The 21,369-nt window shown below is 45.8% G+C and overlaps 15 non-coding genes across 15 annotated transcripts; 11 read left to right on the plus strand and 4 right to left on the minus strand.

Moving 5' to 3' along the window:
• Positions 1-238: 238 nt before the first annotated feature.
• On the minus strand, positions 239-311 carry trnav-uac. The gene has a single exon. It is a non-coding gene; the product is annotated as a tRNA-Val (tRNA).
• Positions 312-1,563: 1,252 nt separating this feature from the next.
• On the plus strand, positions 1,564-1,653 carry trnap-ugg. The gene is given in 2 exon segments: positions 1,564-1,599; positions 1,618-1,653. It is a non-coding gene; the product is annotated as a tRNA-Pro (tRNA).
• Positions 1,654-2,702: 1,049 nt separating this feature from the next.
• trnav-uac lies at positions 2,703-2,775 on the minus strand. Its single transcript has one exon. It is a non-coding gene; the product is annotated as a tRNA-Val (tRNA).
• Positions 2,776-4,028: 1,253 nt separating this feature from the next.
• On the plus strand, positions 4,029-4,118 carry trnap-ugg. The gene is given in 2 exon segments: positions 4,029-4,064; positions 4,083-4,118. It is a non-coding gene; the product is annotated as a tRNA-Pro (tRNA).
• A 2,373-nt stretch (positions 4,119-6,491) lies between these two features.
• On the plus strand, positions 6,492-6,581 carry trnap-ugg. Its single transcript is given in 2 exon segments — positions 6,492-6,527; positions 6,546-6,581. It is a non-coding gene; the product is annotated as a tRNA-Pro (tRNA).
• Positions 6,582-7,631: 1,050 nt separating this feature from the next.
• trnav-uac lies at positions 7,632-7,704 on the minus strand. Its single transcript has one exon. It is a non-coding gene; the product is annotated as a tRNA-Val (tRNA).
• A 1,246-nt stretch (positions 7,705-8,950) lies between these two features.
• Positions 8,951-9,040, plus strand: trnap-ugg. The gene is given in 2 exon segments: positions 8,951-8,986; positions 9,005-9,040. It is a non-coding gene; the product is annotated as a tRNA-Pro (tRNA).
• A 1,050-nt stretch (positions 9,041-10,090) lies between these two features.
• On the minus strand, positions 10,091-10,163 carry trnav-uac. The gene has a single exon. It is a non-coding gene; the product is annotated as a tRNA-Val (tRNA).
• Positions 10,164-11,413: 1,250 nt separating this feature from the next.
• trnap-ugg lies at positions 11,414-11,503 on the plus strand. The gene is given in 2 exon segments: positions 11,414-11,449; positions 11,468-11,503. It is a non-coding gene; the product is annotated as a tRNA-Pro (tRNA).
• A 2,355-nt stretch (positions 11,504-13,858) lies between these two features.
• On the plus strand, positions 13,859-13,948 carry trnap-cgg. The gene is given in 2 exon segments: positions 13,859-13,894; positions 13,913-13,948. It is a non-coding gene; the product is annotated as a tRNA-Pro (tRNA).
• A 1,870-nt stretch (positions 13,949-15,818) lies between these two features.
• Positions 15,819-15,890, plus strand: trnav-uac. Its single transcript has one exon. It is a non-coding gene; the product is annotated as a tRNA-Val (tRNA).
• A 479-nt stretch (positions 15,891-16,369) lies between these two features.
• Positions 16,370-16,442, plus strand: trnag-acc. The gene has a single exon. It is a non-coding gene; the product is annotated as a tRNA-Gly (tRNA).
• Positions 16,443-18,230: 1,788 nt separating this feature from the next.
• On the plus strand, positions 18,231-18,303 carry trnav-aac. The gene has a single exon. It is a non-coding gene; the product is annotated as a tRNA-Val (tRNA).
• A 649-nt stretch (positions 18,304-18,952) lies between these two features.
• Positions 18,953-19,024, plus strand: trnav-uac. The gene has a single exon. It is a non-coding gene; the product is annotated as a tRNA-Val (tRNA).
• Positions 19,025-19,112: 88 nt separating this feature from the next.
• Positions 19,113-19,185, plus strand: trnar-acg. The gene has a single exon. It is a non-coding gene; the product is annotated as a tRNA-Arg (tRNA).
• The last annotated feature ends 2,184 nt before the right edge of the window (positions 19,186-21,369 follow it).

The raw sequence follows: 21,369 nt of genomic DNA on the forward strand, positions 1-21,369 counted from the left end.
TGTGGATGAACGAGCTGCCAATATCCGAGGTGTGCCAAGATATGAAAATTCTTCACCTCTCATTGCCTGCCGAAAATTCAATGCTTGGGCCTTAATGTTCAATTCAGTTTAGTGGCTCATGTGAGACGAAATTTCATAGTCCTGGAACACACGAGATTCCGGCAACATTCAGGAAACAGAATTATTTTGTGCCCAATAATTGTGCAAACTTTTCTCACACGAAATGCTAATTGGTCGATGCTTCTGCCCGGTTTCGAACCGGGGACATTGCGCGTGTAAGGCGAATGTGATAACCACTACACTACAGAAACCGCTGGCAAGCAAAGGACGTGCGGAATGTACAACCTCACTGTGTTGCTGCAGATTCTGATGGTCTGTTTGAGAGGCCAGGTCCCTTGTTGCAAGCGACAGCTGTTTCTTAAATTAACAGATGTCTCAACATATAAAGCCGTGAGATGTAGAAATTATATCGAAATTAACATAAGTTATATTTTGCTGAATGTCGGTCTCAAATTTGTGCTCTTTGGTCTCGAGATCTGGTTCTCGTTTAAGGATTTTCAATCAATGCCTATGGGAGTGGTCGTGGGTTTAAATCCAGGACAGGCTCTTTAATCCAGGTCCGAGATTACGAATTGTTTACGATGCTGACGGCGGGGTTGATTTACATTGGCCCCCTTTGAAAAAGATTTCTCAGGACTCGGAATGTTTACGTCGTTTCTCTCCCCACAGATGATGCTCGAGAGAGAGAGAGAGAGAGAGAGAGAAGGAGACAGTGTCTGAGCTGGAGTGCGTTTGGATAAAATTGATGCTCCAGATCTGTGTTAACCACAGGGACGTGACCCATCTAATCCACAGAGCCAAAGTGGAGAATTAAACTGACTGGAGAGCTGGGTCCTAACGCTGACCTCCCGGACCACGGCGTCGTGAAATGTTCCAAAGAAGCTCAACAGCCACTCGAGGAACAGCAGCGCATCTTTCCACTGGGCTCAATACAGCTTTCACACTCAGTGTGTATTCAGTAGTTTCACACTGTAAATGCTGCACCCATTTTGTGTGTCGTTCCATCGCAGATTTGGATTTCAAAATTGTTTCCACTTGTTCTTTGTGTCCGGGCGGTAGTTGTTGATCAATCTGCCATCGATAGCTCCTCCAGACATATATTTTGTTTCATTGTTTCTTCCATTGCGCTGACAGAGAGCTGGCACAGACACGGCGGCCGGAATGGCCTCATACTGTGGTGTCATTATTCTCTGATTTGATGCTAACCTAACTCTGTGGCCAGGGTCCCAAGGCGTCTTCTCATTTAATCTCTCCTGGCGTGCCCCCTATTAGATCCCTTTCCTGTTGTTCTGTTTCCTCCCTCCGGGAGTTCACTTGGTTAAGACGTACCACATTTCTAACCTGTCCCGGTTTTAATGAAAGGTGACGGTGAAAGACGAACTTTGCTGTCCTGTCGACAAATGCCGCCTGAGTCCCTGAGATGTTGCAGTACTTTTGGCGTTCTCCGCAGATGTTAGATTGATTTTCGATGGCAATGACAGTATGCTTTGACTATTTTTGCGGGGCTCGTTGGTCTAGGGGTATGATTCTCGCTTTGGGTGTGTCGCTGTCGGAATTTGCGAGAGGTCCCGGGTTCAAATCCCGGACGAGCCCTTCGATGAGGTTTTCCGTTGGTCAAACCGCATGTTTTCTCATTTCTTTGCGGCGCAGGCGGCGGGATTCATTCACATTGTGTTTGCTTTGAGAAGCTGAGCTCAAACTGCATGGAACCAATACGTTCCCGAGAAGTTTGTCAATGTGTGGGCATTCACATTTCTATTGACTAATTCTGGTGGACTCAGACAGCTCTTTGTCCCTTTCATTTTATCAGTTCAACAACTTCAGACTGTGATCTCTCACTTCCCCCTCCACCACATGTTTTTTCCATCAACTTATCATTCCTTACATTGATATGTTTTACCCTAAGCATTGCTCACCTCCCCCCAGCCCATACCATCCTACTTCAGCAATCTGATCCCTGTTTGTAATTGTTCTCTGACGCACTGCTTACCTTTGTTCTGCCATTAACACATTCTGACCGCTTGATGCGCCATCAGCACCTTTCATAGCCTTGATTAGCCTCATTTACATTCCCTTTTTCTTTCTGCCCGAGACAGTTTCGTCATTTCCCACCTATTGCTAGCCGTCTATCGAGGCCCAATACAGCACTCCACCACCCCCACCCCCCACCCACAATCGTCTGAATCTCCAATTCCAGTTCTCCAGCTTTGACAAAGTGTCCACTTGACTGGAAACGACAGCTGCCATTTCGCTCCCCAGAGGCTGTCAGACCTGCTGAGATTGTCCAGTATTTTCTGTTTTTGTTTCCGTTTGAAGCATCCGCAGTAAGTTGCATTTGTCACACATTTAGTCATGTTTGAGATGGTGATTAAATATGTTCATTTGTAAATCGGTGAAACTCTGTTGTGGACGAACGAGCTGCTAATATCCGAGGTGTGCCAAGATATGAAAATTCTTCACCTCTCATTGCCTGCCGAAAATTCAATGCTTGGGCCTTAATGTTCAATTCAGTTTAGTGGCTCATGTGAGACGAAATTTCATAGTCCTGGAACACACGAGATTCCGGCAACATTCAGGAAACAGAATTATTTTGTGCCCAATAATTGTGCAAACTTTTCTCACACGAAATGCTAAATGTTCGATGTTTCTGCCCGGTTTCGAACCGGGGACATTGCGCGTGTAAGGCGAATGTGATAACCACTACACTACAGAAACCGCTGGCAAGCAAAGGACGTGCGGAATGTACAACCTCACTGTGTTGCTGCAGATTCTGATGGTCTGTTTGAGAGGCCAGGTCCCTTGTTGCAAGCGACAGCTGTTTCTTAAATTAACAGATGTCTCAACATATAAAGCCGTGAGATGTAGAAATTATATCGAAATTAACATAAGTTATATTTTGCTGAATGTCGGTCTCAAATTTGTGCTCTTTGGTCTCGAGATCTGGTTCTCGTTTAAGGATTTTCAATCAATGCCTATGGGAGTGGTCGTGGGTTTAAATCCAGGACAGGCTCTTTAATCCAGGTCCGAGATTACGAATTGTTTACGATGCTGACGGCGGGGTTGATTTACATTGGCCCCCTTTGAAAAAGATTTCTCAGGACTCGGAATGTTTACGTCGTTTCTCTCCCCACAGATGATGCTCGAGAGAGAGAGAGAGAGAGAGAGAGAGAAGGAGACAGTGTCTGAGCTGGAGTGCGTTTGGATAAAATTGATGCTCCAGATCTGTGTTAACCACAGGGACGTGACCCATCTAATCCACAGAGCCAAAGTGGAGAATTAAACTGACTGGAGAGCTGGGTCCTAACGCTGACCTCCCGGACCACGGCGTCGTGAAATGTTCCAAAGAAGCTCAACAGCCACTCGAGGAACAGCAGCGCATCTTTCCACTGGGCTCAATACAGCTTTCACACTCAGTGTGTATTCAGTAGTTTCACACTGTAAATGCTGCACCCATTTTGTGTGTCGTTCCATCGCAGATTTGGATTTCAAATTGTTTCCACTTGTTCTTTGTGTCCGGGCGGTAGTTGTTGATCAATCTGCCATCGATAGCTCCTCCAGACATATATTTTGTTTCATTGTTTCTTCCATTGCGCTGACAGAGAGCTGGCACAGACACGGCGGCCGGAATGGCCTCATACTGTGGTGTCATTATTCTCTGATTTGATGCTAACCTAACTCTGTGGCCAGGGTCCCAAGGCGTCTTCTCATTTAATCTCTCCTGACGTGCCCCCTATTAGATCCCTTTCCTGTTGTTCTGTTTCCTCCCTCCGGGAGTTCACTTGGTTAAGACGTACCACATTTCTAACCTGTCCCGGTTTTAATGAAAGGTGACGGTGAAAGACGAACTTTGCTGTCCTGTCGACAAATGCCGCCTGAGTCCCTGAGATGTTGCAGTACTTTTGGCGTTCTCCGCAGATGTTAGATTGATTTTCGATGGCAATGACAGTATGCTTTGACTATTTTTGCGGGGCTCGTTGGTCTAGGGGTATGATTCTCGCTTTGGGTGTGTCGCTGTCGGAATTTGCGAGCGGTCCCGGGTTCAAATCCCGGACGAGCCCTTCGATGATTTTTTCCGTTGGTCAAACCGCATGTTTTCTTCATTTCTTTGCGGCGCAGGCGGCGGGATTCATTCACATTGTGTTTGCTTTGAGAAGCTGAGCTCAAACTGCATGGAACCAATACGTTCCCGAGAAGCTTGTCAATGTGTGGGCATTCACATTTCTATTGACTAATTCTGGTGGACTCAGACAGCTCTTTGTCCCTTTCATTTTATCAGTTCAACAACTTCAGACTGTGATCTCTCACTTCTCCCTTCACCACATGTTTTTTCCATCAACTTATCATCCCTTACATTGATATGTTTTACCCTAAGCATTGCTCACCTCCCCCCAGCCCATACCATCCTACTTCAGCAATCTGATCCCTGTTTGTAATTGTTCTCTGACGCACTGCTTACCTTTGTTCTGCCATTAACACATTCTGACCGCTTGATGCGCCATCAGCACCTTTCATAGCCTTGATTAGCCTCATTTATATTCCCTTTTTCTTTCTGCCCGAGACAGTTTCGTCATTTCCCACCTATTGCTAGCCGTCTATCGAGGCCCAATACAGCACTCCACCACCCCCACCCCCCACCCACAATCGTCTGAATCTCCAATTCCAGTTCTCCAGCTTTGACAAAGTGTCCACTTGACTGGAAACGACAGCTGCCATTTCGCTCCCCAGAGGCTGTCAGACCTGCTGAGATTGTCCAGTATTTTCTGTTTTTGTTTCCGTTTGAAGCATCCGCAGTAAGTTGCATTTGTCACACATTTAGGCATGTTTGAGATGGTGATTAAATATGTTCATTTGTAAATCGGTGAAACTCTGTTGTGGAAGAACGAGCTGCCAATATCCGAGGTGTGCCAAGATATGAAAATTCTTCACCTCTCATTGCCTGCCGAAAATTCAATGCTTGGGCCTTAATGTTCAATTCAGTTTAGTGGCTCATGTGAGACGAAATTTCATAGTCCTGGAACACACGAGATTCCGGCAACATTCAGGAAACAGAATTATTTTGTGCCCAATAATTGTGCAAACTTTTCTCACACGAAATGCTAAATGTTCGATGTTTCTGCCCGGTTTCACACCGGGGACCTTGCGCGTGTAAGGCGAATGTGATAACCACTACACTAAAGAAACCGCTGGCAAGCAAAGGACGTGCGGAATGTACAACCTCACTGTGTTGCTGCAGATTCTGATGGTCTGTTTGAGAGGCCAGGTCCCTTGTTGCAAGCGACAGCTGTTTCTTAAATTAACAGATGTCTCAACATATAAAGCCGTGAGATGTAGAAATTATATCGAAATTAACATAAGTTATATTTTGCTGAATGTCGGTCTCAAATTTGTGCTCTTTGGTCTCGAGATCTGGTTCTCGTTTAAGGATTTTCAATCAATGCCTATGGGAGTGGTCGTGGGTTTAAATCCAGGACAGGCTCTTTACTCCAGGTCAGAGATTACGAATTGTTTACGATGCTGACGGCGGGGTTGATTTACATTGGCCCCCTCTGAAAAAGATTTCTCAGGACTCGGAATGTTTACGTCGTTTCTCTCCCCACAGATGATGCTCGAGAGAGAGAGAGAGAGAGAGAGAGAGAGACAGTGTCTGAGCTGGAGTGCGTTTGGATAAAATTGATGCTCCAGATCTGTGTTAACCACAGGGACGTGACCCATCTAATCCACAGAGCCAAAGTGGAGAATTAAACTGACTGGAGAGCTGGGTCCTAACGCTGACTTCCCGGACCACGGCGTCGTGAAATGTTCCAAAGAAGCTCAACAGCCACTCGAGGAACAGCAGCGCATCTTTCCACTGGGCTCAATACAGCTTTCACACTCAGTGTGTATTCAGTAGTTTCACACTGTAAATGCTGCACCCATTTTGTGTGTCGTTCCATCGCAGATTTGGATTTCAATCTTGTTTCCACTTGTTCTTTGTGTCCGGGCGGTAGTTGTTGATCAATCTGCCATCGATAGCTCCTCCAGACATATATTTTGTTTCATTGTTTCTTCCATTGCGCTGACAGAGAGCTGGCACAGACACGGCGGCCGGAATGGCCTCATACTGTGGTGTCATTATTCTCTGGTTTGATGCTAACCTAACTCTGTGGCCAGGGTCCCAAGGCGTCTTCTCATTTAATCTCTCCTGACGTGCCCCCTATTAGATCCCTTTCCTGTTGTTCTGTTTCCTCCCTCCGGGTGTTCACTTGGTTAAGACGTACCACATTTCTAACCTATCCCGGTTTTAATGAAAGGTGACGGTGAAAGACGAACTTTGCTGTCCTGTCGACAAATGCCGCCTGAGTCCCTGAGATGTTGCAGTACTTTTGGCGTTCTCCGCAGATGTTAGATTGATTTTCGATGGCAATGACAGTATGCTTTGACTATTTTTGCGGGGCTCGTTGGTCTAGGGGTATGATTCTCGCTTTGGGTGTGTCGCTGTCGGAATTTGCGAGAGGTCCCGGGTTCAAATCCCGGACGAGCCCTTCGATGAGGTTTTCCGTTGGTCAAACCGCATGTTTTCTTCATTTCTTTGCGGCGCAGGCGGCGGGATTCATTCACATTGTGTTTGCTTTGAGAAGCTGAGCTCAAACTGCATGGAACCAATACGTTCCCGAGAAGCTTGTCAATGTGTGGGCATTCACATTTCTATTGACTAATTCTGGTGGACTCAGACAGCTCTTTGTCCCTTTCATTTTATCAGTTCAACAACTTCAGACTGTGATCTCTCACTTCTCCCTTCACCACATGTTTTTTCCATCAACTTATCATCCCTTACATTGATATGTTTTACCCTAAGCATTGCTCACCTCACCCCAGCCCATACCATCCTACTTCAGCAATCTGATCCCTGTTTGTAATTGTTCTCTGACGCACTGCTTACCTTTGTTCTGCCACTAACACATTCTGACCGCTTGATGCGCCATCAGCACCTTTCATAGCCTTGATTAGGTTCATTTACATTCCCTTTTTCTTTCTGCCCGAGACAGTTTCGTCATTTCCCACCTATTGCTAGCCGTCTATCGAGGCCCAATACAGCACTCCACCACCCCCACCCCCCACCCACATTCGTCTGAATCTCCAATTCCAGTTCTCCAGCTTTGACAAAGTGTCCACTTGACTGGAAACGACAGCTGCCATTTCGCTCCCCAGAGGCTGTCAGACCTGCTGAGATTGTCCAGTATTTTCTGTTTTTGTTTCCGTTTGAAGCATCCGCAGTAAGTTGCATTTGTCACACATTTAGGCATGTTTGAGATGGTGATTAAATATGTTCATTTGTAAATCGGTGAAACTCTGTTGTGGATGAACGAGCTGCTAATATCCGAGGTGTGCCAAGATATGAAAATTCTTCACCTCTCATTGCCTGCCGAAAATTCAATGCTTGGGCCTTAATGTTCAATTCAGTTTAGTGGCTCATGTGAGACGAAATTTCATAGTCCTGGAACACACGAGATTCCGGCAACATTCAGGAAACAGAATTATTTTGTGCCCAATAATTGTGCAAACTTTTCTCACACGAAATGCTAAATGTTCGATGTTTCTGCCCGGTTTCGAACCGGGGACCTTGCGCGTGTAAGGCGAATGTGATAACCACTACACTAAAGAAACCGCTGGCAAGCAAAGGACGTGCGGAATGTACAACCTCACTGTGTTGCTGCAGATTCTGATGGTCTGTTTGAGAGGCCAGGTCCCTTGTTGCAAGCGACAGCTGTTTCTTAAATTAACAGATGTCTCAACATATAAAGCCGTGAGATGTAGAAATTATATCGAAATTAACATAAGTTATATTTTGCTGAATGTCGGTCTCAAATTTGTGCTCTTTGGTCTCGAGATCTGGTTCTCGTTTAAGGATTTTCAATCAATGCCTATGGGAGTGGTCGTGGGTTTAAATCCAGGACAGGCTCTTTACTCCAGGTCAGAGATTACGAATTGTTTACGATGCTGACGGCGGGGTTGATTTACATTGGCACCCTCTGAAAAAGATTTCTCAGGACTCGGAATGTTTACGTCGTTTCTCTCCCCACAGATGATGCTCGAGAGAGAGAGAGAGAGAGAGAGAGACAGTGTCTGAGCTGGAGTGCGTTTGGATAAAATTGATGCTCCAGATCTGTGTTAGCCACAGGGACGTGACCCATCTAATCCACAGAGCCAAAGTGGAGAATTAAACTGACTGGAGAGCTGGGTCTTAACGCTGACCTCCCGGACCACGGCGTCGTGAAATGTTCCAAAGAAGCTCAACAGCCACTCGAGGAACAGCAGCGCATCTTTCCACTGGGCTCAATACAGCTTTCACACTCAGTGTGTATTCAGTAGTTTCACACTGTAAATGCTGCACCCATTTTGTGTGTCGTTCCATCGCAGATTTGGATTTCAATCTTGTTTCCACTTGTTCTTTGTGTCCGGGCGGTAGTTGTTGATCAATCTGCCATCGATAGCTCCTCCAGACATATATTTTGTTTCATTGTTTCTTCCATTGCGCTGACAGAGAGCTGGCACAGACACGGCGGCCGGAATGGCCTCATACTGTGGTGTCATTATTCTCTGATTTGATGCTAACCTAACTCTGTGGCCAGGGTCCCAAGGCGTCTTCTCATTTAATCTCTCCTGACTTGCCCCCTATTAGATCCCTTTCCTGTTGTTCTGTTTCCTCCCTCCGGGAGTTCACTTGGTTAAGACGTACCACATTTCTAACCTGTCCCGGTTTTAATGAAAGGTGACGGTGAAAGACGAACTTTGCTGTCCTGTCGACAAATGCCGCCTGAGTCCCTGAGATGTTGCAGTACTTTTGGCGTTCTCCGCAGATGTTAGATTGATTTTCGATGGCAATGACAGTATGCTTTGACTATTTTTGCGGGGCTCGTTGGTCTAGGGGTATGATTCTCGCTTTGGGTGTGTCGCTGTCGGAATTTGCGAAAGGTCCCGGGTTCAAATCCCGGACGAGCCCTTCGATGAGGTTTTCCGTTGGTCAAACCGCATGTTTTCTTCATTTCTTTGCGGCGCAGGCGGCGGGATTCATTCACATTGTGTTTGCTTTGAGAAGCTGAGCTCAAACTGCATGGAACCAATACGTTCCCGAGAAGTTTGTCAATGTGTGGGCATTCACATTTCTATTGACTAATTCTGGTGGACTCAGACAGCTCTTTGTCCCTTTCATTTTATCAGTTCAACAACTTCAGACTGTGATCTCTCACTTCCCCCTTCACCACATGTTTTTTCCATCAACTTATCATCCCTTACATTGATATGTTTTACCCTAAGCATTGCTCACCTCCCCCCAGCCCATACCATCCTACTTCAGCAATCTGATCCCTGTTTGTCATTGTTCTCTGACGCACTGCTTACCTTTGTTCTGCCATTAACACATTCTGACCGCTTGATGCGCCATCAGCACCTTTCATAGCCTTGATTAGCCTCATTTACATTCCCTTTTTCTTTCTGCCCGAGACAGTTTCGTCATTTCCCACCTATTGCTAGCCGTCTATCGAGGCCCAATACAGCACTCCACCATCCCCACCCCCCACCCACAATCGTCTGAATCTCCAATTCCAGTTCTCCAGCTTTGACAAAGTGTCCACTTGACTGGAAACGACAGCTGCCATTTCGCTCCCCAGAGGCTGTCAGACCTGCTGAGATTGTCTAGTATTTTCTGTTTTTGTTTCCGTTTGAAGCATCCGCAGTAAGTTGCATTTGTCACACATTTAGGCATGTTTGAGATGGTGATTAAATATGTTCATTTGTAAATCGGTGAAACTCTGTTGTGGATGAACGAGCTGCTAATATCCGAGGTGTGCCAAGATATGAAAATTCTTCACCTCTCATTGCCTGCCGAAAATTCAATGCTTGGGCCTTAATGTTCAATTCAGTTTAGTGGCTCATGTGAGACGAAATTTCATAGTCCTGGAACACACGAGGTTCCGGCAACATTCAGGAAACAGAATTATTTTGTGCCCAATAATTGTGCAAACTTTTCTCACACGAAATGCTAAATGTTCGATGTTCCTGCCCGGTTTCGAACCGGGGACCTTGCGCGTGTAAGGCGAATGTGATAACCACTACACTAAAGAAACCGCTGGCAAGCAAAGGACGTGCGGAATGTACAACCTCACTGTGTTGCTGCAGATTCTGATGGTCTGTTTGAGAGGCCAGGTCCCTTGTTGCAAGCGACAGCTGTTTCTTAAATTAACAGATATCTCAACATATAAAGCCGTGAGATGTAGAAATTATATCGAAATTAACATAAGTTATATTTTGCTGAATGTCGGTCTCAAATTTGTGCTCTTTGGTCTCGAGATCTGGTTCTCGTTTAAGGTTTTCAATCAATGCCTATGGGAGTGGTCGTGGGTTTAAATCCAGGACAGGCTCTTTACTCCAGGTCAGAGATTACGAATTGTTTACGATGCTGACGGCGGGGTTGATTTACATTGGCCCCCTCTGAAAAAGATTTCTCAGGACTCGGAATGTTTACGTCGTTTCTCTCCCCACAGATGATGCTCGAGAGAGAGAGAGAGAGAGAGAGAGAGACAGTGTCTGAGCTGGAGTGCGTTTGGATAAAATTGATGCTCCAGATCTGTGTTAACCACAGGGACGTGACCCATCTAATCCACAGAGCCAAAGTGGAGAATTAAACTGACTGGAGAGCTGGGTTCTAACGCTGACCTCCCGGACCACGGCGTCGTGAAATGTTCCAAAGAAGCTCAACAGCCACTCGAGGAACAGCAGCGCATCTTTCCACTGGGCTCAATACAGCTTTCACACTCAGTGTGTATTCAGTAGTTTCACACTGTAAATGCTGCACCCATTTTGTGTGTCGTTCCATCGCAGATTTGGATTTCAATCTTGTTTCCACTTGTTCTTTGTGTCCGGGCGGTAGTTGTTGATCAATCTGCCATCGATAGCTCCTCCAGACATATATTTTGTTTCATTGTTTCTTCCATTGCGCTGACAGAGAGCTGGCACAGACACGGCGGCCGGAATGGCCTCATACTGTGGTGTCATTATTCTCTGATTTGATGCTAACCTAACTCTGTGGCCAGGGTCCCAAGGCGTCTTCTCATTTAATCTCTCCTGACGTGCCCCCTATTAGATCCCTTTCCTGTTGTTCTGTTTCCTCCCTCCGGGAGTTCACTTGGTTAAGACGTACCACATTTCTAACCTGTCCCGGTGGTTTTAATGAAAGGTGACGGTGAAAGACGAACTTTGCTGTCCTGTCGACAAATGCCGCCTGAGTCCCTGAGATGTTGCAGTACTTTTGGCGTTCTCCGCAGATGTTAGATTGATTTTCGATGGCAATGACAGTATGCTTTGACTATTTTTGCGGGGCTCGTTGGTCTAGGGGTATGATTCTCGCTTTGGGTGTGTCGCTGTCGGAATTTGCGAGAGGTCCCGGGTTCAAATCCCGGACGAGCCCTTCGATGAGGTTTTCCGTTGGTCAAACCGCATGTTTTCTTCATTTCTTTGCGGCGCAGGCGGCGGGATTCATTCACATTGTGTTTGCTTTGAGAAGCTGAGCTCAAACTGCATGGAACCAATACGTTCCCGAGAAGTTTGTCAATGTGTGGGCATTCACATTTCTATTGACTAATTCTGGTGGACTCAGACAGCTCTTTGTCCCTTTCATTTTATCAGTTCAACAACTTCAGACTGTGATCTCTCACTTCCCCCTTCACCACATGTTTTTTCCATCAACTTATCATCCCTTACATTGATATGTTTTACCCTAAGCATTGCTCACCTCCCCCCAGCCCATACCATCCTACTTCAGCAATCTGATCCCTGTTTGTCATTGTTCTCTGACGCACTGCTTACCTTTGTTCTGCCATTAACACATTCTGACCGCTTGATGCGCCATCAGCACCTTTCATAGCCTTGATTAGCCTCATTTACATTCCCTTTTTCTTTCTGCCCGAGACAGTTTCGTCATTTCCCACCTATTGCTAGCCGTCTATCGAGGCCCAATACAGCACTCCACCACCCCCACCCCCCACCCACAATCGTCTGAATCTCCAATTCCAGTTCTCCAGCTTTGACAAAGTGTCCACTTGACTGGAAACGACAGCTGCCATTTCGCTCCCCAGAGGCTGTCAGACCTGCTGAGATTGTCTAGTATTTTCTGTTTTTGTTTCCGTTTGAAGCATCCGCAGTAAGTTGCATTTGTCACACATTTAGGCATGTTTGAGATGGTGATTAAATATGTTCATTTGTAAATCGGTGAAACTCTGTTGTGGATGAACGAGCTGCTAATATCCGAGGTGTGCCAAGATATGAAAATTCTTCACCTCTCATTGCCTGCCGAAAATTCAATGCTTGGGCCTTAATGTTCAATTCAGTTTAGTGGCTCATGTGAGACGAAATTTCATAGTCCTGGAACACACGAGATTCCGGCAACATTCAGGAAACAGAATTATTTTGTGCCCAATAATTGTGCAAACTTTTCTCACACGAAATGCTAAATGTTCGATGTTCCTGCCCGGTTTCGAACCCGGGACCTTGCGCGTGTAAGGCGAATGTGATAACCACTACACTAAAGAAACCGCTGGCAAGCAAAGGACGTGCGGAATGTACAACCTCACTGTGTTGCTGCAGATTCTGATGGTCTGTTTGAGAGGCCAGGTCCCTTGTTGCAAGCGACAGCTGTTTCTTAAATTAACAGATATCTCAACATATAAAGCCGTGAGATGTAGAAATTATATCGAAATTAACATAAGTTATATTTTGCTGAATGTCGGTCTCAAATTTGTGCTCTTTGGTCTCGAGATCTGGTTCTCGTTTAAGGTTTTTCAATCAATGCCTATGGGAGTGGTCGTGGGTTTAAATCCAGGACAGGCTCTTTACTCCAGGTCAGAGATTACGAATTGTTTACGATGCTGACGGCGGGGTTGATTTACATTGGCCCCCTCTGAAAAAGATTTCTCAGGACTCGGAATGTTTACGTCGTTTCTCTCCCCACAGATGATGCTCGAGAGAGAGAGAGAGAGAGAGAGAGAGACAGTGTCTGAGCTGGAGTGCGTTTGGATAAAATTGATGCTCCAGATCTGTGTTAACCACAGGGACGTGACCCATCTAATCCACAGAGCCAAAGTGGAGAATTAAACTGACTGGAGAGCTGGGTTCTAACGCTGACCTCCCGGACCACGGCGTCGTGAAATGTTCCAAAGAAGCTCAACAGCCACTCGAGGAACAGCAGCGCATCTTTCCACTGGGCTCAATACAGCTTTCACACTCAGTGTGTATTCAGTAGTTTCACACTGTAAATGCTGCACCCATTTTGTGTGTCGTTCCATCGCAGATTTGGATTTCAATCTTGTTTCCACTTGTTCTTTGTGTCCGGGCGGTAGTTGTTGATCAATCTGCCATCGATAGCTCCTCCAGACATATATTTTGTTTCATTGTTTCTTCCATTGCGCTGACAGAGAGCTGGCACAGACACGGCGCCCGGAATGGCCTCATACTGTGGTGTCATTATTCTCTGATTTGATGCTAACCTAACTCTGTGGCCAGGGTCCCAAGGCGTCTTCTCATTTAATCTCTCCTGACGTGCCCCCTATTAGATCCCTTTCCTGTTGTTCTGTTTCCTCCCTCCGGGAGTTCACTTGGTTAAGACGTACCACATTTCTAATGAAAGGTGATGGTGAAAGACGAACTTTGCTGTCCTGTCGACAAATGCCGCCTGAGTCCCTGAGATGTTGCAGTACTTTTTGCGTTCTCCGCAGATGTTAGATTGATTTTCGATGGCAATGAAAGTATGGTTTGACTCTTTTTGCGGGGCTCGTTGGTCTAGGGGTATGATTCTCGCTTCGGGTGTGTCGCTGTCGGAATTTGCGAGAGGTCCCGGGTTCAAATCCCGGACGAGCCCTTCGATGAGGTTTTCCGTTGGTCAAACCGCATGTTTTTTTCATTTCCTGGCGGCGTCGACGGCGGGATTCATTCACATTGGGTTTGCTTTGAGAAGCTGAGCTCAAACTGCATGGAACCAATACGTTCCCGAGAAGCTCGTCTATGTGTGGGCATTCACATTTCTATTGACTAATTCTGGTGGGCTCAGACAGCTCTTTGTCCCTTTCATTTTATCAGTTCAACAACTTCAGACTGTGAACTCTCACTTCCCCCTCCACCACATGTTTTTTTCCATCAACTTATCATCCCTTCCATTGATATGTTTTACCCTCAGCATTGCCCCCCTCCCACCAGCCCATACCATCCCACTTCAGCAATCTGATCCCTGTTTGTAATTGTTCTCTGACGCACTGCTTCCCTTTGTTCTGCCCTTAACACATTCTGACCGCTTGATGCGCCATCAGCACCTTTCATAGCCTTGATTAGCCTCATTTACATTCCCTTTTTCTTTCTGCCCGATACATTTTCGTCATTTCCCACCTACTGCTAGCCCTCTATCGAGGCCCAACAGAGCACGCCACCAGCCCCACCCCCACTCCCCACCCCCCACCGTGTGAATCTCCAGTTCCAGTTCTCCAGATTTGACAAAGAGTCCACTTGACTGGAAACAACAGCTGCCATTTCGCTCCCCAGAGGCTGTCAGACCTGCTGAGATTATCCAGTATTTTCTGTTTTTGTTTCCGTTTTGAAGCATCCGCAGTCAGTTGCATTTGTCATACATTTAGACATGTTTGAGATGGTGATTAAATGTGTTCATTTGTAAATCGCTGAAATTCTGTTGTGGATGAACAAGTTGCTAATATCCGAGCTGTGCCAAGATATGGAAACTCTTCACCTCTCATTGCCTGCCGAAAATTCAGTGCTTGGGCCTTAACGTTCAATTCAGTGTAGTGGCTCATGTGAGACGAAATCTCATAGTCCTGGAACACACGAGATTCCGGCAGCATTCAGGAAACAGAATTATTTTGTGCCCAATAATTGTGCAAACGTTTCTCACACGTGCCTATTCAGAGGATGGGTGCTGTTCCTCGGCGTTGTGCTGAGCGACATGGGAACATTGCAGCAAGCCAAGCTCGGACATGTGGACATGAGAGCAGGACAGTGAGTTCAAATAGCAAGCGACAGGAGAGTCTGCCACCAGTTTGTCGATGGAGCGAAGGTGTTTTGCAAAGTGGTCACCCAGTCGGCATTTAGTCTCTCCAATGCAGAGAAGATGGCATTGGGATCAGCAAATGCAACAGGCCAGATTGAAGGATGTCCTATCGTAATGTGTACTCAAAAGGACAGACACAAACGATACTGTAACTGACTTAGAGGAAATGACAGAGACTTAACTGAACCAGGTTGGGAAAGAAAAAACGGTTTTCCTGATGGAGAAACAGGAAAAGCCAGTGTGGGAATCCAGTCTCAATGTTGATTTCGAATTACCCCTCCTTTCTTATACATGAACGGTATTTAGGCTGCAGCATTTTACACACCAAAACACAAAGAGGTCAAATATAAGAAACACATAATTGTCAATTCTTAAACTCAACTCAAGCATTGAATAACGAAACAAATATTGTGTAAATTCGGTTGCTATTTTCTGTAGGATTTCAGATTGCTGCAATAATAATAGAAGAGAGCATTTCGTCGTTAGAGATTTGCTGAACAAATCCTTCAGTTCAATATAGGTTCTTCTACTGGCTTGTAAATTTAGACATCTGTTTTAAAGAAATAGACGTGTTCTTGTGAGAAGTGACATGGCCTCTCAGCCGAACCATGCGAAGCTGCAACAAGGCAGTTGAGTTGAAGGTGACACAGGTCCGCTGGAGTCTGCGCTGCCAGCTGTTTCTGTAGTGTAGTGGTTATCACATTCGCTTTACACGCGAATGGTCCCGGTTCGAAACCGGGCAGAATCATCTGGTGTTTCCAGTTTAGTCTATCGCAAAATATTACCTCAATCTCGTAACTGGTCTTCATCATCTAGGAATAGCAAAATCCAACACCTGCTGAGGGCCAGTGGCGCAATGGATAACGCGTCTGACTACGAAATAGGAGATTCCAGGTTCGACTCCTGGCTGGCTCACAGTTTTGGCGTCACCTTCAGTTCAGTGGGTTGGACAGCTGGTTCCCGATGCAGAGCAAATTGAGCAGGGCATCATCAATTCTCGTTTCAGCTGTGGTTACTTATGAAAGCCCTGCCCTCTCAATTCAACTTCAAGCAAAACAAAACTTCAGCAAAGTTCAATATCTGATCCTTTGATAAGTTGAGACATCAGTTTTAAAGAAACGGCTCCTTCCAATAGGTTACATGGCCTCTCAGCGGAACCGTTCGAAGCTGCAACAATACATTGAGGTTCAACATTGCACAGAGCCACTGATTGCGATGCTCCCAGCAGTTTCTGTGGTGTAGTGGTTATCACATTCGCCTACCACGCGAAAGGTTCCCGGTTCGAAACCGGGCAGAAACATCGCGTGCTTCTCATTTTGTGTGACGAATGTTTGCACAATATGCCTTTCTTCCTCAATCTCGCACGTTCGAGGAACATGAGATTTGGTCTCTCATGAGATATTAAAATTCCTGCAACAAAGTCAGAAATACGGAATATTCAAGACGCCAGGGGAAGAAAAGCCTTCCCTATTTTGCCACGATTCGGATATTAGCAGTTTGTTCATCCACCACAGAATCTTTTGGGTTTACAGATGCAGATGAACATATTTAATCACCATTTCAAACGTGTCTAAATGTACGATAAACGCAACTTACTGCTTATGCGTCAATGGGAAAGAAAAACAGAAAACACAGGACAGTCTCATCAGGTCTGACAGCCTCTGTGGAGAGAGATGGCAAGTGTCGTTTCGAGTCTGGGTGACTCTTTGTCGAACTGGACAACTGGATCTTTGGTCAGGTGTAGACTGGCGGAGTGTGTGGGGGAAGTGGGGGTGGGTGGGGGGAGAGGGGAGCGTGAAGCATTGGGCCTCGACAGACGGCCAGCCATGGGTGGAGAACAACAAAAATGTGTTGGGTCGAAAGAAAAAGGGAATATAAATGTTTCTAATCAGTGTTAAGAACTGTGCTGACAGAGGCGATTAGAAGTTTAGAATGTGTTAATGGCAGATGAAAATGAGGAACAAGGGGCGGATTTCCAATGAGGGATGCGATTGGCTAGGGGAATGGGGAGGGGGAGACAATGGGAGAGAAAGACATATCAATGCAAGCAATGAAAATAAGTTGATGGAACTAAACAAGTGGTGAAGTGGGAAGAGTGATTTCACGGTGCGAAGTTCTTGAGCCTACTGTAAAATCCGCAAGGCTGTACCGTGCCTTTTCGGAGGATGGGGTGCTCTTCATCGGTGTTGTACTGAGCTACATGGGAACATTGAAGCAGGCCAAGATCGGACATGTGGACATGAGAGCAGGACAGTGAGTTCAAATAGCAAGCGACAGGAGAGTCTGCCACCAGTTTGTCGATGGAGCGAAGGTGTTTTGCAAAGTGGTCATCCAGTCAGCATTTAGTCTCTCCAATGCAGAGAAGATGGCATTGGGATCAGCAAATGCAACAGGCCAGATTGAAGGATGTCTTATAGTAATGTGTACTCAAAAGGACAGACACAAACGATACTGTAACTGACTTAGAGGAAATGCCAGAGACTTAACTGAACCAGCTTTGGGAAAGAAAAAACGGTTTTCCTGATGGAGAAACGGGAAAAGCCAGTGTGGGAATCCAGGCTCAATGTTGATTTCGAATTATCCCTCCTTTCTTATACATGAACGGTATTTAGGCTGCAACATTTTACACACCAAAACACAAAGACGTCAAATATAAGAAACACATAATTGTCAATTCTTAAACTCAACTCAAGCATTGAATAACGAAACAAATATTGTGTAAAGTCGGTTGCTTTTTTCCGTAGGATTTCAGAATGCTGCATTAATAATAGAAGAGAACATTTCGCCGTTAGAGATTTGCTGAACAAAATCCCGATGCAGAGCAAATTGAGCAGGGCATCATCAATTCTCGTTTCAGCTGTGATTACTTATGAAAGCCCTGCCCTCTCAATTTAACTTCAAGCAAAACATAACTTATCTCCAGTTCAGCAAAGTTCAATATCTGATCCTTTGATAAGTTGAGACATCAGTTTTAAAGAAACGGCTTCTTCCAATAAGTTGCATGGCCACTCAGCAGAACCGTTAGAAGCTGCAACAGTACATTGAGGTTCAACATTGCACAGGGCCACTGATTGCGATGCTCCCAGCAGTTTCTGTAGTGTAGTGGTTATCACATTTGCCTAACACGCGAAAGGTCCCCGGTTCAAAGCCGGGCAGAAACATTTTGCTTCTCATTTTGTGAGACGAATGTTTGCACAAAATACATTTCTTCCTCAATCTCGCACGTTCGAGGAACATCTGATTTGGTCTCATGAGATATTAAAATTCCTGTAATAAGTCAGAAATACGGAATATTCAAGACGCCAGAGACTTAACTGAACCAGCTTTGGGAAAGAAAAAACGGTTTTCCTGATGGAGAAACGGGAAAAGCCAGTGTGGGAATCCAGGCTCAAAGTTGATTTGCAATTACCCCACCTTTCGTCTACATGAACGGTATTTAGGCTGCAGCATTTTACACACCAAAACACAAAGAGGTCAAATATAAGAAACACAAAATTGTCAATTCTTCAACTCAACTCAAGCATTGAATAACGAAACAAATATTGTGTAAAGTCGGTTGCTTTTTTCTGTGGGATTTCAGAATGTTGCATTAATAATAGAAGAGAGCATTTCGCCGTTAGAGATTTGCTGAACAAATTCTTCAGTTCAATATAGGTTCTTCTACTGGCTTGTAAGTTTAGACATCTGTTTTAAAGAAATAGACGTGTTCTTGTAAGAAGTGACATGGCCTCTCAGCCGAACCATGCGAAGCTGCAACAAGGCAGTTGAGTTGAAGGTGACACAGGTCCGTTGGCGTCTGTATTGCAAGTTGTTTCTGTAGTGTAGCGGTTATCACATTCGCTTTACACGCGAATGGTCCCGGATCGAAACCAGGCAGAAACATCTGGTGCTTCCAATTTAGTCTGTTGTTAAATATTATCTCGTAACTGGTCTTCATCATCGAGGAATTGCAAAAGGCTGGAACTACTGTGGGCCAGTGGCGCAATGGATAACGCGTATGACTACGAATCAGGAGATTCCAGGTTCGACTCCTGGCTGGCTCGCAGTTCCCAATTTTGGCGTCCCCTTTAGTTCAGTGGGTTGGACAGCTGGTTCCCGATGCAGAGCAAAGTGAGCAGGACATCATCAATTCTCGTTTCAGCTGTGGTTCCTTTTGAAACCCCTGCCCTCTCAATTTAACTACAAGGAAAACATAACTTATGTGCAGTTCAGCAAAGTTGATCCTTTGAAAAGTTGAGTTTTAAAGTTTTAAAGAAACGGCTTCTTCCAATAAGTGACATGGTCTCTCAGCGGAACCGTTAGAAGCTGTAACAATGCATTGAGGTTCAACATTGCACACGGCCGCTGATTGTGATGCTCCCAGCAGTCTCTGTAGTGTAGTGGTTATCACATTCGCCTAACACGTGAAAGGTCCCCAGTTCGAAACCGGGCAACAACATTGCGTGCTTCTCATTTTGTGTGACGAATGTTTGCACAAAATAACTTTCTTCCTCAATCTCGCACGTTCGAGGAACATGAAATTTGGTCCCGCATGATATATTAAAATTCCTGCAACAAAGTCAGAAATACTGAATTTACAAGACGCCAGGGGAAGAAAAGCCTCCCCTATTTTGCCACGATTCGGATATTAGCAGTTTGTTCATCCACCACAGAATCTGTTGGGTTTACAGATGCAGATGAACATATTTAATCACCATTTCAAACATGTCTAAATGTACGATAAAAGCAACTTACTGCGTATGCGTCAATGGGAAACACAAACAGAAAACACAGGACAGTCTCATCAGGTCTGACAGCCTCTGTGGAGAGAGATGGCAAGTGTCGTTTCGAGTCTGGGTGACTCTTTGTCGAACTGGACATTGGGCCTCGACCGACGGCCAGCCATGGGTGGAGAATAACAAAAATGTGTGGGTTGGAAAAAAAAGGGAATGTAAATGTTTCAAATCAGTGTTAAGAACGGTGCTGATAGTGGCGATTAGAAGATTAGAATGTGTTAATGGCAGATGACAATGAGGAACAAGGGGCGGATTTCCCAAGAGGGATGCGATTGGCTAGGGGAATGGGGAGGGGGAGACCATGGGAGAGGAAGACATATCAATGGAAGCAATGAAATTAAGTTGATGTAAATAAACATGTGGTGAAGTGGGAGGAGTGATTTTACGTTGCGAAGTTGTAGTCAATAAATAGGAGTCTGATGTCGGAGTCCTTGTTTTCGAGATGCTCTCGGGATGAGTGTAGGGCCAGGGAAATGGCGTCTGATGTGCACTGGTTAGGACGGTATGCGAATTGAAGTGGGTCAAGGCGTTGCGGGAGTATGGAGGTGCTGCGCTTCATGATCAGCCTCTCGAAGCACTTCATTACAACTGACGTCAGGGCCACCGGGCGGTATTCATTGAGGCATGTTGCCTGGTTCTTCTTTGGTACCGGTATGATGGTGGTCTTCTTGAAGCAGGTGGGGACCTCGGAGTGGAGTAGGGATAGGTTAAAGATGTCTGTGAATACCTCTGCTAGCTGGTATGCACAGGCTCTGAGTGCACGACCAGGGATCCTGTCCCAGCCCATCGCCTTCCGTGGGTTCACTTTCAGGAAGGCCGATCTGACTTCGGAAACTTGATCGTGGATATGGGTGAATTATGGGCTGCTGGGGCACTCGACCGCGGATTGCTGGTTACCTGCTCAAACCGAGCATAGAATGCATTTAGTTTATCGGGGAGGGGTGCGCTGCTGCCAGAGATACTGCTCGGCTTTGCTTTGTAGCCCGTTATGTTGTTTAGTCCTTGCCACAACCGCCGAGAGTCTGTCTGTGACTCTAGCATCTGCGGAGAAAGCGGAAAATACTGGAACAACTCAGGGAGTCAGGCGGCATTTGTCCAAAGGACAATAAAGCTCGGCTTTCACCATCACCTTTCATTAAAACTGGGACAGGTTAGAAATGTAGGGCGTCTTAACCAAGTGAAATCCCGGAGGCAGCAAACAGAACAACAGGAAAGGGCTCTAATAGGGGACAAGTCAAGAGAGATTCAATGAGAAGAGGCCTTGGGTTCCTGCCCACAAGGGGAGGTTTGCATCAAATCAGAGAATGATTACACCACAGATTGAGGCCATTCCGCCCGCCGTGTCTGTGCCAGCTCTCTGTCAGATCAATGGAAGCAACAAATGTCTGTTGAGCTTCTTTGGAACAATTCAAAGTCCGAGGTCCGGGAGGTCAGCGTTGAGATCCAGTTCTC

Source organism: Scyliorhinus canicula, unplaced genomic scaffold (assembly GCF_902713615.1).
Source record: "Scyliorhinus canicula unplaced genomic scaffold, sScyCan1.1, whole genome shotgun sequence".
Taxonomy (NCBI): domain Eukaryota; kingdom Metazoa; phylum Chordata; class Chondrichthyes; order Carcharhiniformes; family Scyliorhinidae; genus Scyliorhinus; species Scyliorhinus canicula.